Source organism: Bufo gargarizans, chromosome 1 (assembly GCF_014858855.1).
Source record: "Bufo gargarizans isolate SCDJY-AF-19 chromosome 1, ASM1485885v1, whole genome shotgun sequence".
Lineage (NCBI taxonomy): Eukaryota > Metazoa > Chordata > Amphibia > Anura > Bufonidae > Bufo > Bufo gargarizans.
The window spans coordinates 252,469,806-252,493,835 of record NC_058080.1 but is presented as its reverse complement, the minus strand read 5'-3'; positions in this window follow the sequence as shown (position 1 = coordinate 252,493,835).

The following is a 24,030-nucleotide window of genomic DNA, read 5'->3' as shown; positions in this document are numbered from 1 at the left end:
CCTCCACTTGTAGACTATCTTCCGGACAGTGGAATGGCTGATTTCAAAATCTTTTGAGATCTTTTTAAATCCCTTCCCAGACTCATAGGCTGCTACAATCTTTTTTTCTGAAGTCCTCTGACAGCTCTTTTGCTCTCACCATGGTGCTCACTCTCACTTCAACAGTCAGGAGCACACCAAACTAAATGTCTGAGGTTTAAATAGGGCAAGCCTCATTCAACATGCAGAGTAACGATCTACTAATTATGTGCACCTGGTGTGATATACCTGTGTGAGATCTGAGCCAATTTAAGAGGGAATACATGTGAGGGTGTCCTATCTTTTTCCTCAGTTAGAATAGGCATTTTTGTAGAATGACATTTACAGAAGATCTTGAAAAGACTTTTCTTCAGTTTTCTTTGTTTAGTTGGATTACTTTAATCTCTCTGTATTGTTGAAACGGAGATGAAATAACCTTTTATTAAAAATGTTACAAAAAACCACATGCTTTCAAAGGGTGTCCTAATTTTTTCACATGACTGTATGTGGATTCATCACATATGCAGCAATATTTGCTACATAAATATTTACTTTCTACTTCTGGTCACCTTTAAGAGTTACCATAGCCCTAGACTATAAGTAAAAAGATTCTTTATGTTACTATAAGAATTGTATTACTTTTTTCTACTGAGCATCGTAAGCAGTCAGGGAGTTCTCATTAAACATTAATAGAGGTGATACCTTTATTTCTGCAGAAGGAAAAAACTTGCAGTGATCTACGGTGTATATAATATATAATGTAAAGCTGTTCATACTGTATTCTTACTGCATGACATTGAGAGACACAATAATGCTGCTCCCACTAATATTTTAGCCTCCAATGCTAGTGCAATTGTCGTTTCAAATAACATCTCATATGTCATAGTGACAGTTCAGAAGTTTTATCAGTGCTCGGACCCCCACTGTTTGATGAACTGCACAAGTAGAAGAGCTCAGTTGGGCCTGGTACGCCTTCGCCTGTGACCGGCTCTGTTCATCTACCCTTGGGGAGGCTAGGTTAGTGATGTACAGAATCTAAGACTTTGAGCCTGTACGATGCTCTGCTTGGTCTCTGAGGAGAACCTAACATCATGGCCGAAGGGGCACAGGAATCAGCTGAGTACTTCTGCGCCCTCCTTTCTGAACTTGGTAAGGGTCTTGGCTCTTGGAACCCCACCAAACTTCTGACATGCAACTTGGTCAGAAGTTACACTATTAGGCAGGGGCATATTTAAAGGCTCATGGGCCCTGGTGCAAGGGTTCAGCTTGGGACCCCTTCCCCCAGTGCCTTGTGGCCAGGGGCTGGGAAGCCTTCATGCTGCCTGAGGCAAAAAGTGAAACAGCACCCCCCCATGCCAAATATTTGACCTAATCTCTTCACTCCAACCAGAGGTGTAACTTGACCAGTATGCACTTTCTATAACATTGGTATCTTCTAATGGGGTACAAGGGTCTTAGGGTCCCCTCAGGCTCCCGGGCCTAGTTGCGACTGCAACCTCTGCACCCCATATAGCTACACCCTTGCTATAAGGGCCATTTCACACACAAATTTGTTCTGAAAGTTTTTGCTTAGCAAAGAAAACGCCATAGCAGCTGTTCACGTCTTTTCCATACTGCATGCAGTTTTTTGTGACTTTTTAGCACCTCTTTTTCTACACAACTATGTGAACCACGTTTTTTCTTGCTGTTTTTCCTCTATAGAGAAATTGCAAAAACATCACAACAAAAAGACCACAAGCTTCAACATGCTGCGTTTTTTTTTTTTTAAATGACTACGACAAAAAAAACGGCAATAGCCAAAAACATTTGTGTGTCCTGCATTTCATATTTCCAACAGACTAATTTCACACAGTATAAACACTTGATACGTCTGTCTAAACGGAAAAATAAAAAAAAAGTTATGGCTCTGGGAAGACGGAGTAAAAGAACGAAAACAGAAAATTGCTCTGTCAGGAAAAAGTTAATAGTACGGTGCTGGGTGGGAAGAGGTAGTATATGTATATCATACTGTCAACACAAGACAGAAAATAAAAGTACCGCAAAGAATAATTTAATGATACGTCAATGACGGGTATACATTTGAGTGTCAGTAAAGGAGTAAAGGAGACAGGTGTACACTTGAGTGTCAGTAAACGAGTAAGCGTATGCTCCTGTGAACTCTGATGCGGCCATGATTAGTACCGAGGCAGAACCTGCTTTCATCACTGAACATTCATGCCTCCAGTTGGCTCTCACGTGGCACCAGTGCAGGTGCTCTTGGCAATAATGAGTGGTCAGTGGCAAACAAGCTAGTGGAATTTGTGAATGCAGTCTTGCTTCAAGTAGATGGTTTCTCATGGCTCAGGCAATCGCTGCAGGGGCTACTGCAGAACCAATCTGTGATGCTATGGCTATCCTTTGAGATACAGCAGCTCTTCTTATATAGCAAGCGTGGCGTGCATCTGTCTGCCTTGATCATCCAGACCGTTCTCTATATGTGTGAGTGTCCTCCTCTGACCACTGTCAACACCACTGATGCACTACAGAAACTGTTCGGTCCAACTCTTTCCAAGATTTGATAATTGGATCATCCAGCTTCTCAAAGTCCCACTATTCAGGCCATTTCAAAGTCTGTTAATTGCACAAATGGTGCATGCTTTCGTCTAGCCGATATAGTGAGTCCTGTAAGAGAGACGATGTAACTCAGTGCTGTCAGACAAAAAAACTATGACAGGCAAAAAAAACAACAGAGATCCCAGAGTAAAAAAAAAACCTGTGAAGCATCTTTATGTTAAGAAAGAATCGTGGAACTTTGATCAACACATGTAACACCCTTCAGCATTGCCGTATTGTGAAAAAGGCTTTTTATCTTAACTCCTTCTAGGCGTTCTTTTTCTGGTAGTTTTCTATACACAATGACATTACCCTGTAGAGGATCTATATACAGCATACTATAAAAATTTGCTATTTTTCTAGTGACTATAATAACTTTTAGGCTAATAATATCAATGCTTTACCCTTAAAGGGAACCTGACATCTCCATAATGCCCCCCAACCACCCGCAGTAACTTACTGTCCATGGGCTATGTTGTCTAGTGTTGAAGATTGGCACCACTGGAGTCAATGGGGCAGAACCGCAGCACTGCACACAGCCTGTGGACGGGGTGGAGCTGTTTGTGGAAGAAAGCAGCTATGTTTTTCTAATCCTGCACAACCCCTTTAATGCACATTGTGTTGTCTCCAATGTAGTGTATGTAAATGAGTAGCTTGAAGTCAAGGGGGCAGCAGCTTTCACCCTTCAAGAAAAGTTTGCCGTGCCGCCCTCCCTCCCACCCACCTCCCTCGCTTTTGATGGACAGACTCCCAGGTACGCTCGCTCCCGTCCATCAGAATCGAAAACAAAAGCATTGAAGAAAAGATAAAACAGTTGTCCCACGAAAAAATATTCTACAGTTTTCAAACCAGCACCTGGATCTGAATATTCTTGTATTGCATGTAGTTAAAAAAAATTATAATCACTGAGATATTCAATGAAATCTATCTGTATAGCTCCACCTGCTGTTTGCTCTTTTCCTATTTCTCTGTCCACCTCACAGGTGAACGCGCATGCTCAGTTACCTCCTACAACTGCCACCAGTTACAGCAGACAGGACACACCTCCTGAGAAAGGGCAAGCCCCTGACCCGCCAGCTTTGAATAAATCTAGTAGAGCAATTGGCGCAATGCATGGCGAGATCTATGGATCCATGTAAGGTACAGGGCTGGTTCTAGCTTTGTTAGAAAGAGGTTGTCATGTACTATATCTTGTCTGATTTTATATTATGTTTAATTATTATATTATTAATGAGATAACCCTTTTAAGGTACTGAGGCTGCTGGGGGACATTATGTCAGGTTCCCTTTAAATGGAAGAATACCTGGGGACTCTGAAATACAGGTTTCCAGTTGTGATAGCAGTTTGTATTGCGACAAGATGCATTTAAAAAGTTTCTCTCTTTGAGAAAGGAATATATTGGAAAGTAAATTATATGAATGGGATTTGCCTAGAATGCGTGACAGAAAGCAAATTTCCTTCCAGAGGGCTGTTAAGACACCAACAGTGCACTAGTCTGGCAGCTCAGATGGAAAAGTATTCCACTGAACATTATGTTATGTGCCTTCCAAATGTATAAAATGAGCAACAAAACAGCTGACATACTAGGTAAAACGCTTCCAGCAGTGAACAGCCTGCTGACATGGTAATGCTGTGTAGAGCTCCCTACAGAACAGATTGCCGAAAAACACTTTACCGACACCACCTGCATGCGTTCAGGAGATAAAAAATAAAGGGTTTAGCATAACAGAAACGACCCTAGTGCTAGTAATGGTATATTTACGTATGCAGATATTTTTTCGTAAAATTATTCAGCTATTCTGCCTGGTAAAAAAAATAAAAAATCTATAAGCCAATATATAATAAACTCCATTATGATAAGTAAAAAACCAGATCGGCTGTGGAACCAGTACAAATTTAATCCGTGAGGTCTGTGTAAATAGAGCCGAAGAATTGTCTTTGCTACTGAAAGGAATATTACTTTTTACGTGACAATTATTTTTTTATACGTTATTGCTTTTCATTGATCAAGTATTACAAATCATCCATTTCGTAGCACTTCCTGGCTTGGCCCCCTTCCGTGTTTTAAAACTAGTATAAAAAACCTTCAAGTATTTAAACCATTTTAATAAAAAAATTTAAGCATGTTCTTGCTCTTTTGTTTTTATTTTCCTGCCATTTTAGAAGTCCTATAGAGAAAACTATGGTAAAAATCTAGAAAAATGCCGGATGTAGAGCAAGCTGCATTTTGATAAAACACCACTAAGCCCAAAAAGAAAGCCATAAACAAAATACTGTGTATGTTAGGGGGTTAGATCTTACGTAAGAATCTTTTTGGTCAGGTATGCCCGGCTCTCCTCTCAAGGATGGTGGAAGAAAACAGACGGACGCAGATGTAATGTTGAGCAGATGCTTTTACAGACCTCACATGGGGCAACAAACATGACAGTTACAACAATCTTACATGAGGCAAAATGCTTAATGGTTATAGTTTTATGTGGTCCAAGAATCTCATGGTTACAAGAGCTTGTCATAGAAAGCATAGGCTTAGTGCTACAAGTTAACGGACATGGACACTGTCTCTTTAACGGGTATAAGCTTCCTCACACTCTGCGTACATTGCACTGTAGCTGCTTAACAAGCCATACCACTTTCTCCTTATGACAATAATCCGAACAGGCGCACCCAGGTTGCAGTATCTCCTTGCATCTCACTTCACACACTTTGCAGTGTCACAATTATGCTGTGGTAGGCTGGCTGGTCTCATTAGTCCCAACCTGGCTTCTCTCCTGCTTCAGGGTGTGGGCAGGGGTGCACCACCAATGAGTCCAGGTGAGGCGATCGCCTCAGGCAGCACCAGGTAGGGGCATCGGCAATGAGCGCTTTTTTATTGTGGCAAAAGGGTTAGGTTAAGAAATTGGCATGGGGGGGGGCTCCGTTTCAGTTTTTGCCTCAGGCAGCAAAAAGGCTAGGTGCACCCCTGGGTGTGGGAGTCAGGAAATGTAAGTTGGCTATCTTTTCTGCAGCAATTTGCGGTCCCCAATGCACAGGCAACGTCCATGCAGCAGCAGAGACGGATCAAGACCCATTCAACTTGAATGGGTCCCTGATACGTCTGCACAGCAAAAATATAGAACATGTTCTGTTTTTTTGCGGTGCAGAGGCACCGCTGTGGTGCCTCCGTTCCACACCACAGCTCCGGATTGCGGGCCGCAATGTGCATGAGGCCTTATTCTCATTTCTATAAAAACATAATTTGTTCTACATCAATTTTTTTTGTAAACATATAATTCTTGATATGAGTTTTAAATATACTTTTTATGCACATTATGTCTATATAGCGCTATGAGATATTTTGCCTGATACACAATTATTGTGTGTCTTCACTGCATGTGTTCAACTTAGGAGAGCTTTACTGTTTTTTTTTTACATACATGCCCCTAAATCAGTTATGATCCATCCGAATGGTATGGCTCTCATCTAAATGCGCACTCACACTGTATACACATTTGACTCCAAATAGATGTATTGCATGACTATGCTATATATTCCATCTCAGTACGTGTTGTAAGGAATCATCGTGGATGATAAGTATGTGTCACCAAGGTTCCTGGCCTCGGGGGAGTAAGATCCAGTTTTCATGTGTCAGCAGCAGTTGCTGTGGGACACCTTGCTATCTAGTATGGCTTTAAATAGCTGATCCGGGACGGCTGTTACTGGGAGTAGTCAAAGTGCTGGGTGGGTGACTACTTCCGATGGTCTAGCCGTGTTTTCACAGGCCTATAAAAAACAGCCAGCAGTGGGTGGATTACTCCTCTCTTACGCTGGAGCTGTGTAAAACTCTGCTGAGATCTGAGGCCTGTGTGTGGGCTGAAAGCTGAAGACAGGGTGTCGGGCGAGCAGGCTTCACACTTGCGTTTTTGTTTTCCGGCACAGAGTTCCGTCAAAAGTGCTCTATGCCGGAAAACGACTGATCAGGCATATCCCCATGCATTCTGAATGGAGAGTAATCCGTTCAGGATGCATCAGGATGTCTTCAGTTCAGTCATTTTGACTGATCAGGCAAAAGAGAAAACCGTAGCATGCTACGTTTTTTTCTCCGGCGAAAAATACTGAAGACTTGCCGGAATGACGGATCCGGTGTTTTACTCCATAGAAATGCATTAGAGCCGGATCTGTCGCAAAGGTTTCAGTTGTTTGCCTGATCGACGGATCCGGTTCTTATTTCTGCGCCTGCGCAAACGAATAGGCGGAGCTGTGGGCGCCGTCAACTTCCTGTCACTCTTCGATCCTGCCTGCGAGGGAGAAGGGAGGACGCCATTGTAGGTGAGTAGAAAGTTTTTTTTTTTGGTTTCGTCTGCGATTTTTTTCTAGAAAATCAATATAAGCAGCTCCTATGTAATTATACATAGGAGCTGTAGTAAATAGATCATGCTAGGGGTAGTAGTCCTGTTGAATACCACCCCTAGCATCCACTATGTACTTCCACCACAAGCAGTGCCTATGTAGTTTTGCATAGGCAATGCATGTGGTGCAAGTACATAGTGGATGCTAGGGGTAGTAGTCCTGTTGACTACCACCCCTAGCATCCACTATGTACTTCCACCACATGCAGTGCCTATGTAGTTTTGCATAGGCAATGCATGTGGTGCAAGTACATAGTGGATGCTAGGGGTAGTAGTCCTGTTGACTACCACCCCTAGCATCCACTATGTACTTCCACCACATGCAGTGCCTATGTAGTTTTGCATAGGCAATGCATGTGGTGCAAGTACATAGTGGATGCTAGGGGTAGTAGTCCTGTTGACTACCACCCCTAGCATCCACTATGTACTTCCACCACATGCAGTGCCTATGTAGTTTTGCATAGGCAATGCATGTGGTGCAAGTACATAGTGGATGCTAGGGGTAGTAGTCCTACAAATTGTTAAATCATTTTATTTTTTTCTCATGTAGTCCAAAATCTATTATTTGGAACAAGAAAAAAGAAATTGGAAGAAAACTTTAAAATAGAATGTCAAGTAAGTATTATTTGTCTGGGTTTTTTGTACTAAACTAATATTTAATAATAATAATAATAATCAGAGTAATATTTTTTTTTCTACAGGCTCAACATCTTCTACTGAGGCCGGGACCGCTCCTCCAAGACGTAGGCGGAGACATGATACGGTAAAAAAAAAATTGAAGCATTCTGAATTTACATTATGAACGCATTTTAAATTTTTAATTCACAGTCATCATCTGCGGAGGAGAGGCCTCGCAGCCCAGAGACCGCTGGAGAGGAGGAAGTTGGTGGTGGAGTACATGAAGCGGTAAATATATATATTTATTTTTATTTTTTTATTTTTTTAGCTCAATATTATTATTTGTATACTTAATTATTTTTTTTTATTGGTATTTCTATTACAGGTCGCTCCTCCCGTTGGCTCCAACAGAGGTCGTCAATCTAAAGCCAGAGGAAGTCGGGGAGCCCGCGGCGGTCGTGTTCGTGTGAGTATTTCCTAGAGGAGTATTTTTAATTTTAAATCTGTTAAAAGGATTTCTGTCACCAGGTTTGGGCCTATAGAGATACGGACATGCACGGCTAGATCGCCGCTAGCATGTTCGCAATATATGTGTCCTATAGGGCTGTGTGGTTTTAATTTATTTAAAAAAGTATTTTATAGATATGTAAATGAGTGTTGAATGTGTCCAAGGGGCTGCACTAACCTTCCTTGTGCGCAGTGCCGTTATATTGTTCCTTCCCTGTCCTGACATCAGCTTCATGCCGAGAACAGCGCATGAGCGACACATTCAACACTCATTTACATATCTATAAAATCATTTCTTTTATTTAATTAAAACCACACAGGCTTTTATAGGACACATATATTGCAAACATGCTAGCGGCGATCTAGCCGTGCAGGTCCTATCTCTATAGCCCCAAACCTGGTGTTAGAATCCCTTTAAACATGAGATTATAATTAAAAAAAAATTATATATATTTTTAGTGTTCACGACGCTCCACCAGAACGGATGAGGAGGAATTTGGCAGTTGTATAATTGACAATGAACTCCTCATCCAGATGGTGGAGGACAGACCACCACTGTGGGACCACACGGACCGCCGCCATGCTGACCATCATGCTACCCGGCTCCTCTGGCTTGAGATATGTGAAGTTTTAGTGCCTAATTGGGACGACCTCAATGAGAGTCAACGGGAGCAGTGCCGTAAGTATACTCTAGTATAATGCACATGTGTACTTTTCATTAAAAATTGGTTTTGTGTCTGGTTGAAGTTGGTCACTCAATGCTACCAATAGTGAACATCAATAATTTTTTTATTGTTGTTGTAGCAGGTTCAAACAAATACTAAACCATTTCTGATGTCTGAAATAAATTATTATAATATTAATTTTATTTATTTTTTCTTGCGGACAGGGACTACAATCCTGGTGCGGTGGCGGTCAATGAGGGACCGCTATAAGAAGGACTACAACGAGGAGGTCAAGCGCCCGAGTGGTTCAAGAGGAAGCCAAAAGCGGCCGTACCGGTATGCGGCCGCATTAGGTTTTCTTCGTAGAACCATACAGCTGCGAAGGTAAGCTGTTATGTTTATAATAATTATGAATACTAATCTCCAATCTATGTGTGTGGCCTAGGCAGACTGTCATTTGACACTCTGTCTGGGACATTCACATATAGTTCCCTATTTGTCCATTAATTTTTTTTCCTTTTACAGCACATCTAGCAGTACTCGGGCGCAACAAGCTACTCGTGAAGTCCTTCCAGAGGCCGGAGCTCAAGAGGCGGTCCCCGAAGAGCCACCCACCGCGGGTCCCTCACGTCCTACTCCAACAGCTGGTCGGGACCTCAATGTTCCCCTACCTGTGCCCTCTGGCGACGCAACAATGGCCACAATAGCACCACTTTTTAAAGCATTGATGCGTCGCCAGAGGACCGGTAGGAGCCGTCAGGCGGACTACGAGGATCTCACAAGGCTCGTTTACGAGTCCTTGATGGGATATACCAATAGAATTGCCGCTTTGGAGGAACAAGTGCGACGTCTGCAGGAGGGGGCGGTGCATACGTCGCAATTGGGTCCTGTGCATCACTATTGGTATTCGTTGCTCCCCGTGATGGAACGATTTACGCCCGACCAGTTGTTTGAGGCCCGAAGACAGGTGGACAGTGTCTTGTGGCAAGTTCAGCACCGCCCCACATCCTATCCCCCATCCATGCCCTATCCCCCATCCATGCCCTATCCCCCATCCATGCCCTATCCCCCATCCATGCCCTATCCCCCATCACAACCTCAACAACCCCCTACCCAAACTACCTACCCCCCTTTCCTACCTCCTCAGCCCCCATCCCAGCCTCCACATTCCACCGAGCACTTTTCTCACTTTTCTCCTTCTCCTCCTCAATATTTTCCCACTACCAGTTTCAACACTCCTTCTACTCTTGCTCGGTCAACTCCTTCTCCCGCTCCCCCATCCAGATTGAATACTCCCTCTGTTGTGCTTGCCACAACACACACTTTTATGTCCACAGGGGCACAGGAACGAGGGGGACCAACCAGTGTTGAAACCTCCACCACCCAACCTTCTACTCCCACCACTCCCACCGGTCCTTCTTACAGGCATTTGTAGCCTTTTTTTTTACTTTCTTTTTATTCTAAAAAGTTTTTTATATTATTGAAAAAAAAATATTTTTAAAATAAAATTTTTATTGTTTATAAATTTTATTTGTTTTGTATTTATTTAATTTTTTAGTAAATAAAAACGAACATCTCACATCGCTTTTGAAGTGAACTATACTTGGTTTGCTCCACCAGTGATGGGAGATTACTTTAGTGTATGTAGGAAAGGTCTTTAAAATTGTCCGATCGCCAGCGGAGCGACACAAGTATGTGTTGCTCCTCTGGCGTTGGTCAGATTACTACACCATAACAGGCTTGATAAAATCTAACTGCGCCAGAGGAGCGACACAAGTATGTGTCGCTCCGCTGGCATTGGTCAGATTACTACACCATAACAGGCCTGATAAAATCTACCTTCGACAGTGGAGCGACACAAGTATGTGTCGCTCCTCTGGCGTTGATCAGATTACTACACCATAACATGCCTGATAAAATCTAACTGCGCCAGAGGAGCGACACAAGTATGTGTCGCTCCTCTGGCGTTGGTCAGATTAATACACCATAACAGGCCTGATAAAATCTAACTGCGCCAATGGAGCGACACAAGTATGTGTCGCTCCTCTGGCGTTGGTCAGATTACTACACCATAACAGGCCTGATAAAATCTAACTGCGCCAGAGGAGCGACACAAGTATGTGTCACTCCTCTGGCGTTGGTCAGATTACTACACCATAACAGGCCTGATAAAATCTAACTGCGCCAGAGGAGCGACACAAGTATGTGTCGCTCCGCTGGCGTTGGTCAGATTACTACACCATAACAGGCCTGATAAAATCTACCTTCGACAGTGGAGCGACACAAGTATGTGTCGCTCCTCTGGCGTTGATCAGATTACTACACCATAACATGCCTGATAAAATCTAACTGCGCCAGAGGAGCGACACAAGTATGTGTCGCTCCTCTGGCGTTGGTCAGATTAATACACCATAACAGGCCTGATAAAATCTAACTGCGCCAGAGGAGCGACACAAGTATGTGTCACTCCTCTGGCGTTGGTCAGATTACTACACCATAACAGGCCTGATAAAATCTAACTGCGCCAGAGGAGCGACACAAGTATGTGTCGCTCCGCTGGCGTTGGTCAGATTACTACACCATAACAGGCCTGATAAAATCTACCTTCGACAGTGGAGCGACACAAGTATGTGTCGCTCCTCTGGCGTTGATCAGATTACTACACCATAACAGGCCTGATAAAATCTACCTTCGACAGTGGAGCGACACAAGTATGTGTCGCTCCTCTGGCGTTGATCAGATTACTACACCATAACATGCCTGATAAAATCTAACTGCGCCAGAGGAGCGACACAAGTATGTGTCGCTCCTCTGGTGTTGGTCAGATTAATACACCATAACAGGCCTGATAAAATCTAACTGCGCCAGAGGAGCGACACAAGTATGTGTCGCTCCGCTGGCATTGGTCAGATTACTACACCATAACAGGCCTGATAAAATCTAACTTCGACAGTGGAGCGACACAAGTATGTGTCGCTCCTCTAGCGTTGATCGGATTACTACACCATAACAGGCCTGATAAAATCTACCTTCGACAGTGGAGCGACACAAGTATGTGTTGCTCCTCTAGCGTTGATCAGATTACTACACCATAACATGCCTGATAAAATCTAACTGCGCCAGAGGAGCAACACAAGTATGTGTCGCTCCGCTGGCATTGGTCAGATTACTACACCATAACAGGCCTGATAAAATCTACCTTCGACAGTGGAGCGACACAAGTATGTGTCGCTCCTCTGGCGTTGATCAGATTACTACACCATAACATGCCTGATAAAATCTAACTGCGCCAGAGGAGCGACACAAGTATGTGTCGCTCCTCTGGCGTTGGTCAGATTAATACACCATAACAGGCCTGATAAAATCTAACTGCGCCAGAGGAGCGACACAAGTATGTGTCACTCCTCTGGCGTTGGTCAGATTACTACACCATAACAAGCCTGATAAAATCTAACTGCGCCAGAGGAGCGACACAAGTATGTGTCGCTCCGCTGGCGTTGGTCAGATTACTACACCATAACAGGCCTGATAAAATCTACCTTCGACAGTGGAGCGACACAAGTATGTGTCGCTCCTCTGGCGTTGATCAGATTACTACACCATAACATGCCTGATAAAATCTAACTGCGCCAGAGGAGCGACACAAGTATGTGTCGCTCCTCTGGCGTTGGTCAGATTAATACACCATAACAGCCTGATAAAATCTAACTGCGCCAGAGGAGCGACACAAGTATGTGTCGCTCCTCTGGCGTTGGTCAGATTACTACACCATAACAGGCCTGATAAAATCTAACTGCGCCAGAGGAGCGACACAAGTATGTGTCGCTCCTCTGGCGTTGGTCAGATTACTACACCATAACAGGCCTGATAAAATCTAACTGCGCCAGAGTAGCGACACAAGTATGTGTCACTCCTCTGGCGTTGGTCATATTACTACACCATAACAGGCCTGATAAAATCTAACTGCGCCAGAGGAGCGACACAAGTATGTGTCGCTCCGCTGGCGTTGGTCAGATTACTACACCATAACAGGCCTGATAAAATCTACCTTCGACAGTGGAGCGACACAAGTATGTGTCGCTCCTCTGGCGTTGATCAGATTACTACACCATAACAGGCCTGATAAAATCTAACTGCGCCAGAGGAGCGACACAAGTATGTGTCGCTCCTCTGGCGTTGGTCAGATTACTACACCATAACAGGCCTGATAAAATCTAACTGCGCCAGAGGAGCGACACAAGTATGTGTTACTCCTCTGGCGTTGGTCAGATTACTACACCATAACAGGCCTGATAAAATCTACCTAAGCCAGCGGAGCAACACAAGTATGTGTCGCTCCTCTGGCGTTGGTCAGATTACTACACCGTAACAGGCCTGATAAAATCTACCTTCGCCAGTGGAGCGACACAAGTATGTGTCGCTCCTCTGGCGTTGGTCAGATTACTACACAATAACATTCCTGATGAAATCTACCTGCGCCAGCGAAGCTACACAAAGATGTGTCGCTCCTCTAGCGATATAGAAGATTGAAATTGAGTATCAACACAATAATATATCTGCAGTGTAGCAAATCAAGAATGTATTTCTCTTCTAACGTGCTAAAAATACTATATAATTAAAATTTCAAATACTTTGAAAAACAATATTTATTGAAACACAAATCCAATTGAAAACTAATACAAAAATCTGTAAACCACCAAATAAACAGAAATTAACTGTAATTCACAAATAAATGCAAAATGTTTAAACAAATCGGTCCTGCCAGTCCACCCTTCCTGCATCCGAGCAAAAATAATCTGCAAAACAGTCTCTCATCCGTGATACTGCAACACTTGACCGTGGTCCAAAACTTTCAATGCTTGGCATCTCGCTGTCCTCCTGTATCTGTTCCAAATTCAGTGGTTCCTTTTTAAGGAGGTAGTTGTGTAACACAACAGCACACTTTACAACCTCATCCACCGATTCCACCTTCATATGAATTGGTTTGGTAAAAATCCGCCATTTTGCAACCAAAATTCCAAATGTACATTCAACCATTCTTCGAGCCCTGGTCAAGCGGTAGTTGTATGTCCGTTTTGTTAGATTTAATCCGCGGCTTGAATAAGGTTTCAGAAGATTTCCACACATTTGGAAGGCCTCATCACCAACCAATACAAACGGCATGGGTGGGGCATCAGTACCTGGCAGTGGTTGAGGCTGCGGGAAATCAAATTCTCTATTATATAGACTACGGCCCATATAAGAATTTTTAAAAACCATGGAATCGTTGGTGCGTCCATAGGCCCCCACGTCGACGGCAACAAAACGATATTCTGCATCAGCGATAGCCATTAGAATTATTGAAAAATATTTCTTATAGTTGTAAAACTCGGACCCGGTTCCTTGGGGCTTGATTATTCTTATATGTTTCCCGTCTACTGCACCTATGCAGTTGGGAAACTGACAAATGTCCCAATATTTTTCAGCAATTTCTGTCCAATGCTGTCTAGTTGGATGTGGAATAAATTCATCATGAAGTTGATCCCACAAAACACGGCATGTCTCCTTCACAATAATGGAAACAGTCGATATGCCAAGGCGAAATTGGAAATGGAGTGAGCTAAAACTTTCTCCACTTGCAAGAAACCTATGAAAAAAAATACATTTTAATAAAAAAAAAAATTATAATATATATCAATCAAGACACAATTCTATGGGACGTTTTTTTAATCAAGATTTTTTATGTAGACAATAATAATGTAAAAAATAAAAGGAGAAAAGGTTTCTTCTCCATGGTGACCGATATTGATCACAGTTCATTTGACATCGTTTGACCATTATTTGGATTTAAGCATAATTAAAAATAATAATGCTGATCATCACTTGTGGCCTATGCACTTTCTACAATGATCACAGGAAATAAAAATTTTAATTTTTTTTTACTTTTACACTACCAAGGAGCAGCTTTAAAAAATTTAGACAGAATTCGTACTATATATAATATTTATCTACTTTACCTTATGGTCAACAACAGGCGTTCTGCTGGGGAAACACAGCGGCGGAAAGTGGTGTCTAGCCTTTGAATGTGAGGTGACACCCGTTGTAAGAGATCATCAAAACTTTCTACCGTCATCCGTAAGTAATTAACAAATTTGTCTGGATAATTCCTCAATTCGGGAAACAGAGTTTCAAAAACTCCCCTTCTTATTCTTGCAGAGGTTATTGGATGGACCCAATAGCGACGCTTTCTACGCTGTCTGTCTCGAAGACGTCTTCTCCAGCGCGAAACCAGAATTAGAGCCTGAAATCCAAAACTAATATGGTCTGGCATCATCTTTACACTCTGCAGAAGAAACTTCTGAGTGGTAAGTGACCTTCGGTTTTCTTTTATAGACACTTGTAGTATTTGCTTAACAGATTGCATCTTTTTATCTCTGAAATTTGAATAACGGATCCGTCCTTCCGTTTACAAACGGAAGGAAACGGAACAGACGGATCCGCTATTACGACGGATCCGGCAGACGGATCCGTCGAAAAGTGTATGTCGGATGCAACGGAATGACGGATCCGGCATAAAATACTATTGCCGGAACGACGGATCCGTTGCATGAAAAATATCCGGTAATGTTGACTTTGACGGATCCGGCAGGTAATTCCGGCGACGGAACTGCTTGCCGGATCACTCTGCCGCAAGTGTGAAAGTAGCCTAAAGCCTACAGGTGGACTTTCTGAGGCTGAGCATTCAGCCGGGTGTGGATTAAACACCCAGGATCAAAGGTGAATGTTTTTTCTGTGTGAACTGTTTTGGGTGTGAACTAACACCAATACTGAAAATGGACTGTCATACTGTAAACCTGCAACTAGTGTGAATAAACACTGCAGTTTTTGAGTTACAAATGTGTCTTTGCCTCTATACTACACCCGCTTGTCCTGGCTACCAGAGCGAATCCCCACAATTGGTGGAGGATGCGGGGAAGAGCAGTGAGGCTAGTGTGAACACCGATATATTTGGTTTCTGCATTTTTTCAGGCACGGTTGTATGTTGTACATTAAACCAGCTGTATTACAACCCACTGCAATGTTCAGCTGCTTTTACTGTCATATACAGGTGGTGTTCTTTTGGCTAATGATGCTCAACTCCACTTGCTAGCTATCTAAGGCCTCTTTCACATTTCCGTGTCAGTGTCACGGCCGTGAAAAAAAGCGCACGTTTCATCCGTGAAACTGTCCGTGAAAGATCTGTGGTTGGTCTTTGTGTCCGTTTTTACCATCCATGTGTCATTTGTAATTCACTGACGTTGCTCAGCTGAAAATAAATTTCTAAAGAATCTCCTATTAGTCTTCAGTGAAAAACAGACGACACAACACGGATGTGTGTCAGTGATTTTCACTGATAGACTTCAATGAGCGTGCTTGGTCCCCATCATGGATCAAAGAAGTGCATGCCTCCGTGATTATTTTACTGACCCCCAGTCAGTATAAAAAATACTGAAATGTGAACAGACACATTTAAATCAATGGGTACGTGTGCTGTCCGTGAAAAATGCGAGCAGCACACGTCAGTGAAAAACGGAAATGTGAACAAGGTGTAAGCCGTGTACCAGGGTGGCATCCCCAGGATACAGCAAAGTCACGAATGAGGAAAGCAACTCCACGACCAGTTTTGCCAAAACAGTATTTTACTTAAACATGGCAATGAGTACAACCACAAATGCTGGTAACACACAATTAAAATTTACATACATCTAGCCAGATGGCTGAGACCCTTGTGCTGCACAGTGCGGTGCCCTCTGGTGGACGCTGAAGGTAAAAGCGGTAATTTACCTACTGGAGGGCTCAGCTAAAACAGCCACGCTTTAGGCTACTTTCACACTAGCGTTCGTCGGTCCGCTCGTGAGCTCCGTTTGAAGGGGCTCACGAGCGGACCCGAACGCAGCCGTCCAGCCCTGATGCAGTCTGAATGGAGCGGATCCGCTCAGACTGCATCAGTCTGGCGGCGTTCAGCCTCCGCTCCGCTCGCCTCCGCACGGACAGGCGGACAGCTGAACGCTGCTTGCAGCGTTCGGGTGTCCGTCTGGCCGTGCGGAGGCGTGCGGATCCGTCCAGACTGACAATGTAAGTCAATGGGGACGGATCCGTTTGAAGATGCCACAATATGGCTCAATCTTCATGCGGATCCGTCCCCCATTGACTTTACATTGAAAGTCTGGACGGATCCGTACGAGGCTATTTTCACACTTAGCTGTTATATGCTAAAATAATGCAGACGGATCCGTACTGAACGGAGCCTCCGTCTGCATTATTATGATCGGATCCGTTCAGAACGGATCCGATCGAACGCTAGTGTGAAATTAGCCTTACCTGTAATTAGCCTAAGAAAATCATAAACAAGCGGGCTAGCCTGCGGTGCAGCACAACAGCTTACAATATTGTCATGCTCTACGGTATTCCAAAAACTCGTCATGTGGCATGTGCCTTAGTGTTTCTTCTAAGTAAATGCCAGCCTAGCTTGAGTTTATGGTAAAGTTTATTTGATCTCTGGTGTGAACTGTAACTTTAACTGAAAGGTCTTTGTGATGAATAGCCAACAATCCTTGTGGCCTGATACAAACAGAAACCCTAACTAGAAACACCATCTGTATAAACATGGACACTACATAGGGGAACTATGCGAATTTATTATTGATGTATTGAATTATCTCTTGACGCATAACTATTTTTCCGTTGATCAAATTTTTTATTTGCAAACCAGAGGTGCGCCAATGGGGATTCATTTTCACCATCCCAGGCTAACTTGTTCATGTCATGTTGGGAAGAGAGATACATATACTGCACTGATAACCCTTTTAGGGAGGAGATGTTCTGGTAGGGATGCTACATAGATGATATCTTAATTGTTTGGGATGGTCATGTAGAGTCCATACCGGCGTTTGAGGTATATTAATAACCCTTGTAATATACAATTCACTGGGAATAATGAAGGAGCTTAGACTTCCTTTCTCAATCTATACCTTATTGGGAATTCGGTTGCAGGCATCACAGTTTTACATGCCAAAAGCAATCACACTGCTCATACCATTAAGGCCATGCCTGTGGGGGAACTGACTAGGGTGAGGAGATCTTGCTTCTCTGAGCATACATTTATTTAACAGAGCCATGACATGTTTAAACGCTTGCAGTCAAGAGGTTATCCCTGGTGGTCAACCCGAGCCCAAAGCATTGTTAAAAAAAAAATTTGAAAAGACATGTTACACGCAAGAAAAGTTCCTGCCACACGTAACAAAAATGAGCAGGATTATAATGTTACTTTTTCCACCACTTTCAGCAAGGTATATATACAGGTTGTGGGGACTATACAAAAAAAAAACGTACCCATACTGTATCAAGATTCCATTTTAGCTGATGTTCTCACAAATGGCGTCGTGGTCAGACGTAGTGCAACTTTGGGAGATCAACTGTCACCAAGTCTCTTCATATCCCGTCCTATGGCAGATGAGGGGACTTGCTTAACATATAAAGGCGCGGTGCGATGTGGCTCACTGTGCTGTAATGTTTGCCAGTATATGCTGAAATAAAGTTCATTTGCCAGCGATAATCATAGATATGACATTGCACATTACATGAATTGTGAAAGTCAGTATGTTGTCTACATTATTAAATGCATCTGCGGTCACCTAAAATATGTAGGATGTACAACTAGAAAACTCAAAAAGAGGATAGCGAAACATTTATCCAAAACGTCATTTATGTCCACAAGTTCCATGTCAGGTGCAAGTAAACACTTTATTTCTGAACACAACAGTAATATTTCATCATTCAGATGCTATGGAATTGAAAAGGTCACTAAACCTGTAAGAGAGGGACTGGAGAAAAAAACTATTGCACCGGGAAGCTTTTTGGATATATCAATTAGCCACGAGATTTCCCCTGGCCTCAATTATAAATCTGATTTATTGTTTCATTATCATTAGAGGATATTATGTTTTTCCTTGTCCCTATCTCATGACATATGTGTGCATTGTGCATTACAGATCGATTTTTGATCTGAAGTACCCTGCACTAATATGGTGTGCTTTGGCTGGTATTCACATTCATTAGGAATTAGCATAGATGTTTTTGGTACAAATTATTATTTTTTTGTGTGCGTACATTGGAACTCATTCTTATGCTTTATGCACACAGCCGTTGTGCGGCCGTTCCATGCATTGGGGACCGCAATTTTTGGTCCCCAATGCACAGGCAACATCCGTGCAGCAGCCAAGACGGATCGAGACCCATTCAACTTGAATGGGTCCCTGATACGTCTGCACCGCAAAAAAATAGAACATGTTCTGTTTTTTTGCGGTGCAGAGGCACCGCTGTGGTGCCTCCGTTCCACACCACAGCTCCGGATTGCGGGCCGCAATGTGCATGAGGCCTTATTCTCATTTCTATAAAAACATAATTTGTTCTACATCAATTTTTTTTTGTAAACATATCATTCTTGATATGAGTTTTAAATATACTTTTTATGCACATTATGTCTATATAGCGCTATGAGATATTTTGCCTGATACACAATTATTGTGTGTCTTCACTGCATGTGTTCAACTTAGGAGAGCTTTACTGTTTTTTTTTTACATACATGCCCCTAAATCAGTTATGATCCATCCGAATGGTATGGCTCTCATCTAAATACGCACTCACACTGTATACACATTTGACTCCAAATAGATGTATTGCATGACTATGCTATATATTCCATCTCAGTACGTGTTGTAAGGAATCATCGTGGATGATAAGTATGTGTCACCAAGGTTCCTGGCCTCGGGGGAGTAAGATCCAGTTTTCATGTGTCAGCAGCAGTTGCTGTGGGACACCTTGCTATCTAGTATGGCTTTAAATAGCTGATCCGGGACGGCTGTTACTGGGAGTAGTCAAAGTGCTGGGTGGGTGACTACTTCCGAAGGTCTAGCCGTGTTTTCACAGGCCTATAAAAAACAGCCAGCAGTGGGTGGATTACTCCTCTCTTACACTGGAGCTGTGTAAAACTCTGCTGAGATCTGAGGCCTGTGTGTCGGCTGAAAGCTGAAGACAGGGTGTCGGGCGAGCAGGCCGCCTAAAGCCTGCAGGTGGACTTTCTGAGGCTGAGCATTCAGCCGGGTGTGGATTAAACACCCAGGATCAAAGGTGAATGTTTTTTTTGTGTGAACTGTTTTGGGTGTGAACTGACACCAATACTGAAAATGGACTGTCATACTGTGAACCTGCAACTAGTGTGAATAAACACTGCAGTTTTTGAGTTACAAATGTGTCTTTGCCTCTATACTACACCCGCTTGTCCTGTCTACCAGAGCGAATCCCCACAATTAATGGAGGATGCAGGGAAGAGCAGTGAGGCTAGTGTGAACACCGATATATTTGGTTTCTGCATTTTTTCAGGCACGGTTGTATGTTGTACATAAAACCAGCTGTATTACAACCCATGTATTACAACCAGCTGTATTATAACATGGAGTCTGTTGTGAAGGCCTTCATGGAGGCTAATCTGCAGCAGCGGGAGACAAACCCACACCAACGCGAGGCTAATAAGCAGCATAAAGAGACCAACCAGTTGCTGCTACAACATGTGAAGGCTTTGCAGACAGCAGGAGCAACCCCAAGCGTCCACAATGCCCGGAAGGCAGTACGTGCAGCGATTCCAAAGATGACACCCACAGACGACATTGAAACGTACCTGGCGATGTACGAGAAAATTGCCACAAGGGAGAAGCTACTCCGAGACTAGTAGGCCGAGGTCGTCGCTCAATTCCTGGCCTCCAATTCCCAGCAGGTGTATTTCGACTTGCCAGACGATTAAGCGGCCGACTACCAAAAAGTAAAGGGTGAGATTTTGGCCAGACAGGGGGTGAATGTGTTGGTCCGGGCACAGCGGGTACATTAGTGGGGGTTTAAGCCAGCTGAGCCTGCGAGACCCCAATATTATGACTTACTCCACCTCTTGCAAAAGTGGCTACAGCCTGTTGTGCTGAGTCCCAGGGCAATGCTGGATAGACTATTGGCCGATATATTCTGGAGGGCTCTGCTACCCCCTCTCCAGCACTGGATCGGCAGGTGTCTCCTGGCAATGCCCTGGAGATGGTGGGCCTGGTGGAGCGCTACGAGGCTACTAAGAATCTTAAGGGGGTTCTTTAGGGAGGGGGGCAGTCAAACCCCATAAATTTCTACCCCAGACCCGGGGACTTGTGCCAACCAAACCCGCCCGGGATGTACCTCCTATGGACCTGCATCCGATAGTCTGCCGGCGGTGTTGGGAGCCTGGTCATGTACGAGCTGACTGTCCACATAAGGTCGAACCCATGGACACAAATTATGGCTTCCGTCAGTCGTTATGTGCCAGGAAGCTGTGTGCAGCAGGTACCCCAGAAACTCTTAACCACTTGTGCCAAGTGGGATCTCTACTATTATAGAATCATAGAGCCTCCTAGCACATGTACGACGTCTTTGCTAGTAACGATCTCTCATCTGTAATATTAAAACCAGAACAGGATACCTTCAGGTGAGACACGCATACAATTCCACATTTAGGGGTCCGACTGTGATGGCTGGGAGGGATATCGCATTGCATCAGATTCTGTCCAAAGGGGCCAAAAGAGGAATGATCTCCTGTGTATACAAGCTGCTGCTAGATAAGTTTTTGCTATTACATCCGCTGGCGGCTAGGGGCAAGTGGGAAAAAGATGTAGGCGAACTAACAGATGACCAATGGTCTGACATACTGGAGGCAATACCTCTCTCTTCCTTGAGCGAGGGAAGTAAACTTTCGCAGCTGTTTATAGTCCACAGGGTCTACAAGACACCGGTTTTCTTGTTCCGCATAGGTTTTAGACCTACGACTGAATGTCCAAGGTGCTCTGTAGAGTCTGCGGACTTGATGCACATGTTGTGGAAGTGCGAGAAGCTGGGGAGATACTGGAAGATGGTAACTCAGACTATACAGGACGTATACGAGGTACGGAGATTTCAGGGACAGATTAAAGAGAGAAAACACAGGCAGTTTAACAAAGACCTGAGAGAATTCAGGGAGAATAGGGCTTATCAATTTGAAAAATCTCAGCCCACTCCAGAAACTGACATTTCATCATCCGAACAAGAATACTCTGACTCCGAATCACAGCGTAACCGGGGGAGGAACACAAAAAGGGGTGGTCAGAGAGGAGGGGGACGAGGGCGCTCCAATAAGAAATGGCCAAGATCAAACGGCCGGAGAAGGGGAGAGGACGAGTACACTTCACCCTCTCCTCCCTCGTCCTCTTCTTCCTTACCCAACCCTATACCTGTGACCCAAGGGGATTTTTTGGCAAGAGGGGGAGCCTACCAACTCCGGGATCGTACCTAGGCAGGAGTGAGGTAGGGGAGAGTGATCAGCTACAGATCATTAATTTATCCCCTCGAACGTTTAGTGTAGCTGAAGAAGCTCTACTTAGGCGAGGAATATCGTTTGTTCCCACCACAAGATTCGACCCGTTTATATGGGTCAAAGACCTTCATTTGTTTGCCAGAAAATTAAAATGGCATAAATTCATGAAAAACAGCAACCGTAACACCTGTGAACAGTTGGGCTTGCAGGAGAGTGAGTTCGTAGACTTTAGGACATTGTGTGATTTGCATGAGGAGAGTTCCCGTACACAGGGCCAGGGCCCCTTTACGGACCTTCATCCCAAAAGTAAAAAGGCACCACCCCCTATGAACTATGACCATATTGAGATATTTCTACAAATGGTAACAGAGGACTTGGATAATCTTCCCCCAAATAAATCCCACTTCCATAATCTGTCCGGTAAGAAAAACCCTTGAACGGGATGCCTCAATCGTTATTAAACAGGCAGATAAGGGAGGTAATCTCGTAATTCTTGGACACCTTCAATACAAAGTGATGTGTAGACAATTGTTAAATGACAAAGATTGCTACCGTATTCTACCCTCCGATCCCACGGAGAGATTTCTGGGGGAACTCACATCTATACTTAATGATGGACTATTAAAGGGGTTGTCCGGGTTCAGAGCTGAACCCGGACATACCCTTATTTTCACCCAGGCAGCCCCCCTGAGCCTAGCATCGGAGCATCTCATGCTCCGATGCGCTCCCATGCCCTGCGCTAAACCGCAAAGGGCACGGGCTCTTTTGTTTTCAATAACACACTGCCGGGCGGTAACTTCCGCCCGGCAGTGTGTTCGGTGACGTCACCGGCTCTGAGGGGTGGGCTTTAGCTCTGCCCTAGCCGTTTTACTGGCTAGGGCACAGATAAATCCCGCCCATCAGTGCCGGGGACGTCACCGGGGTTCCTGTCAGCCCCATGGAGAGCCCCGGTACGTCACCGGAACTCCTAAAAATGCCTTTGCCCTGCGCAATTTAGCGCAGGGCAAAGGAGAGCATCGGAGCATGAACTGCTCCGATGCTCCTGTCAGGGGGGCTGCCAGGGTGAAAATGGAGGGATGTCCGGGTTCAGCTCTGAACCCGGACAACCCCTTTAAAGAGAGTAATCAGTGATGCAGAGTACCGATTCTTGTTACCTAGCACACCCCAGACAGCCACGTTTTATGGGCTACCCAAGATTCACAAGGGTATATCCCCTCTAAAAGGTCGTCCCATCGTGTCTGGGGTTGGCTCGTTGATACAGAATAGTGGTATCTACATAGATAACATACTTAAGAATTTTGTGTCCTCCTTACCCTCTCACACAAGAGACACGATGGACTTCTTGCGCAAAATTGAAGCTCTTAATATCGAACCGTCGTGCTCCCTTGGAAGAATAGATGTGGAAGCACTTTATAGTTCCATCCCCCATGATAAAGGCCTTATGGCGACGTCAGAGTTTTTGAAAACCAGAGCCGTCTGTCATAAACTACATAACACCTTTGTAGTGACCCTTCTTGAGTTCGTATTGACTCATAACTTCTTCCTCTTTGACGGGCAATTCTTCCATCAGCTCAGGGGGACTGCTATGGGAAGTCCCTGTGCTCCGACTTATGCAAATCTCCTCCTGGGCTGGTGGGAGGATCAAGTGGTCTTTCCTGACACTCATAATTGGTGGGGTGACAAGATCGTCTTCTGGACCCGATAACTGACGACGTTTTCATCATCTGGAATGGGACTCCGGAGGAATTTACCCGGTTCGTTGGGGCTCTCAACATCAACGAGCTGGGACTTTCCTTTACCTTGGAATTTCATCCTGATTCATTAACGTTTTTGGATGTCAGGGTCACAAAAACCGGAGGCGGTCTTG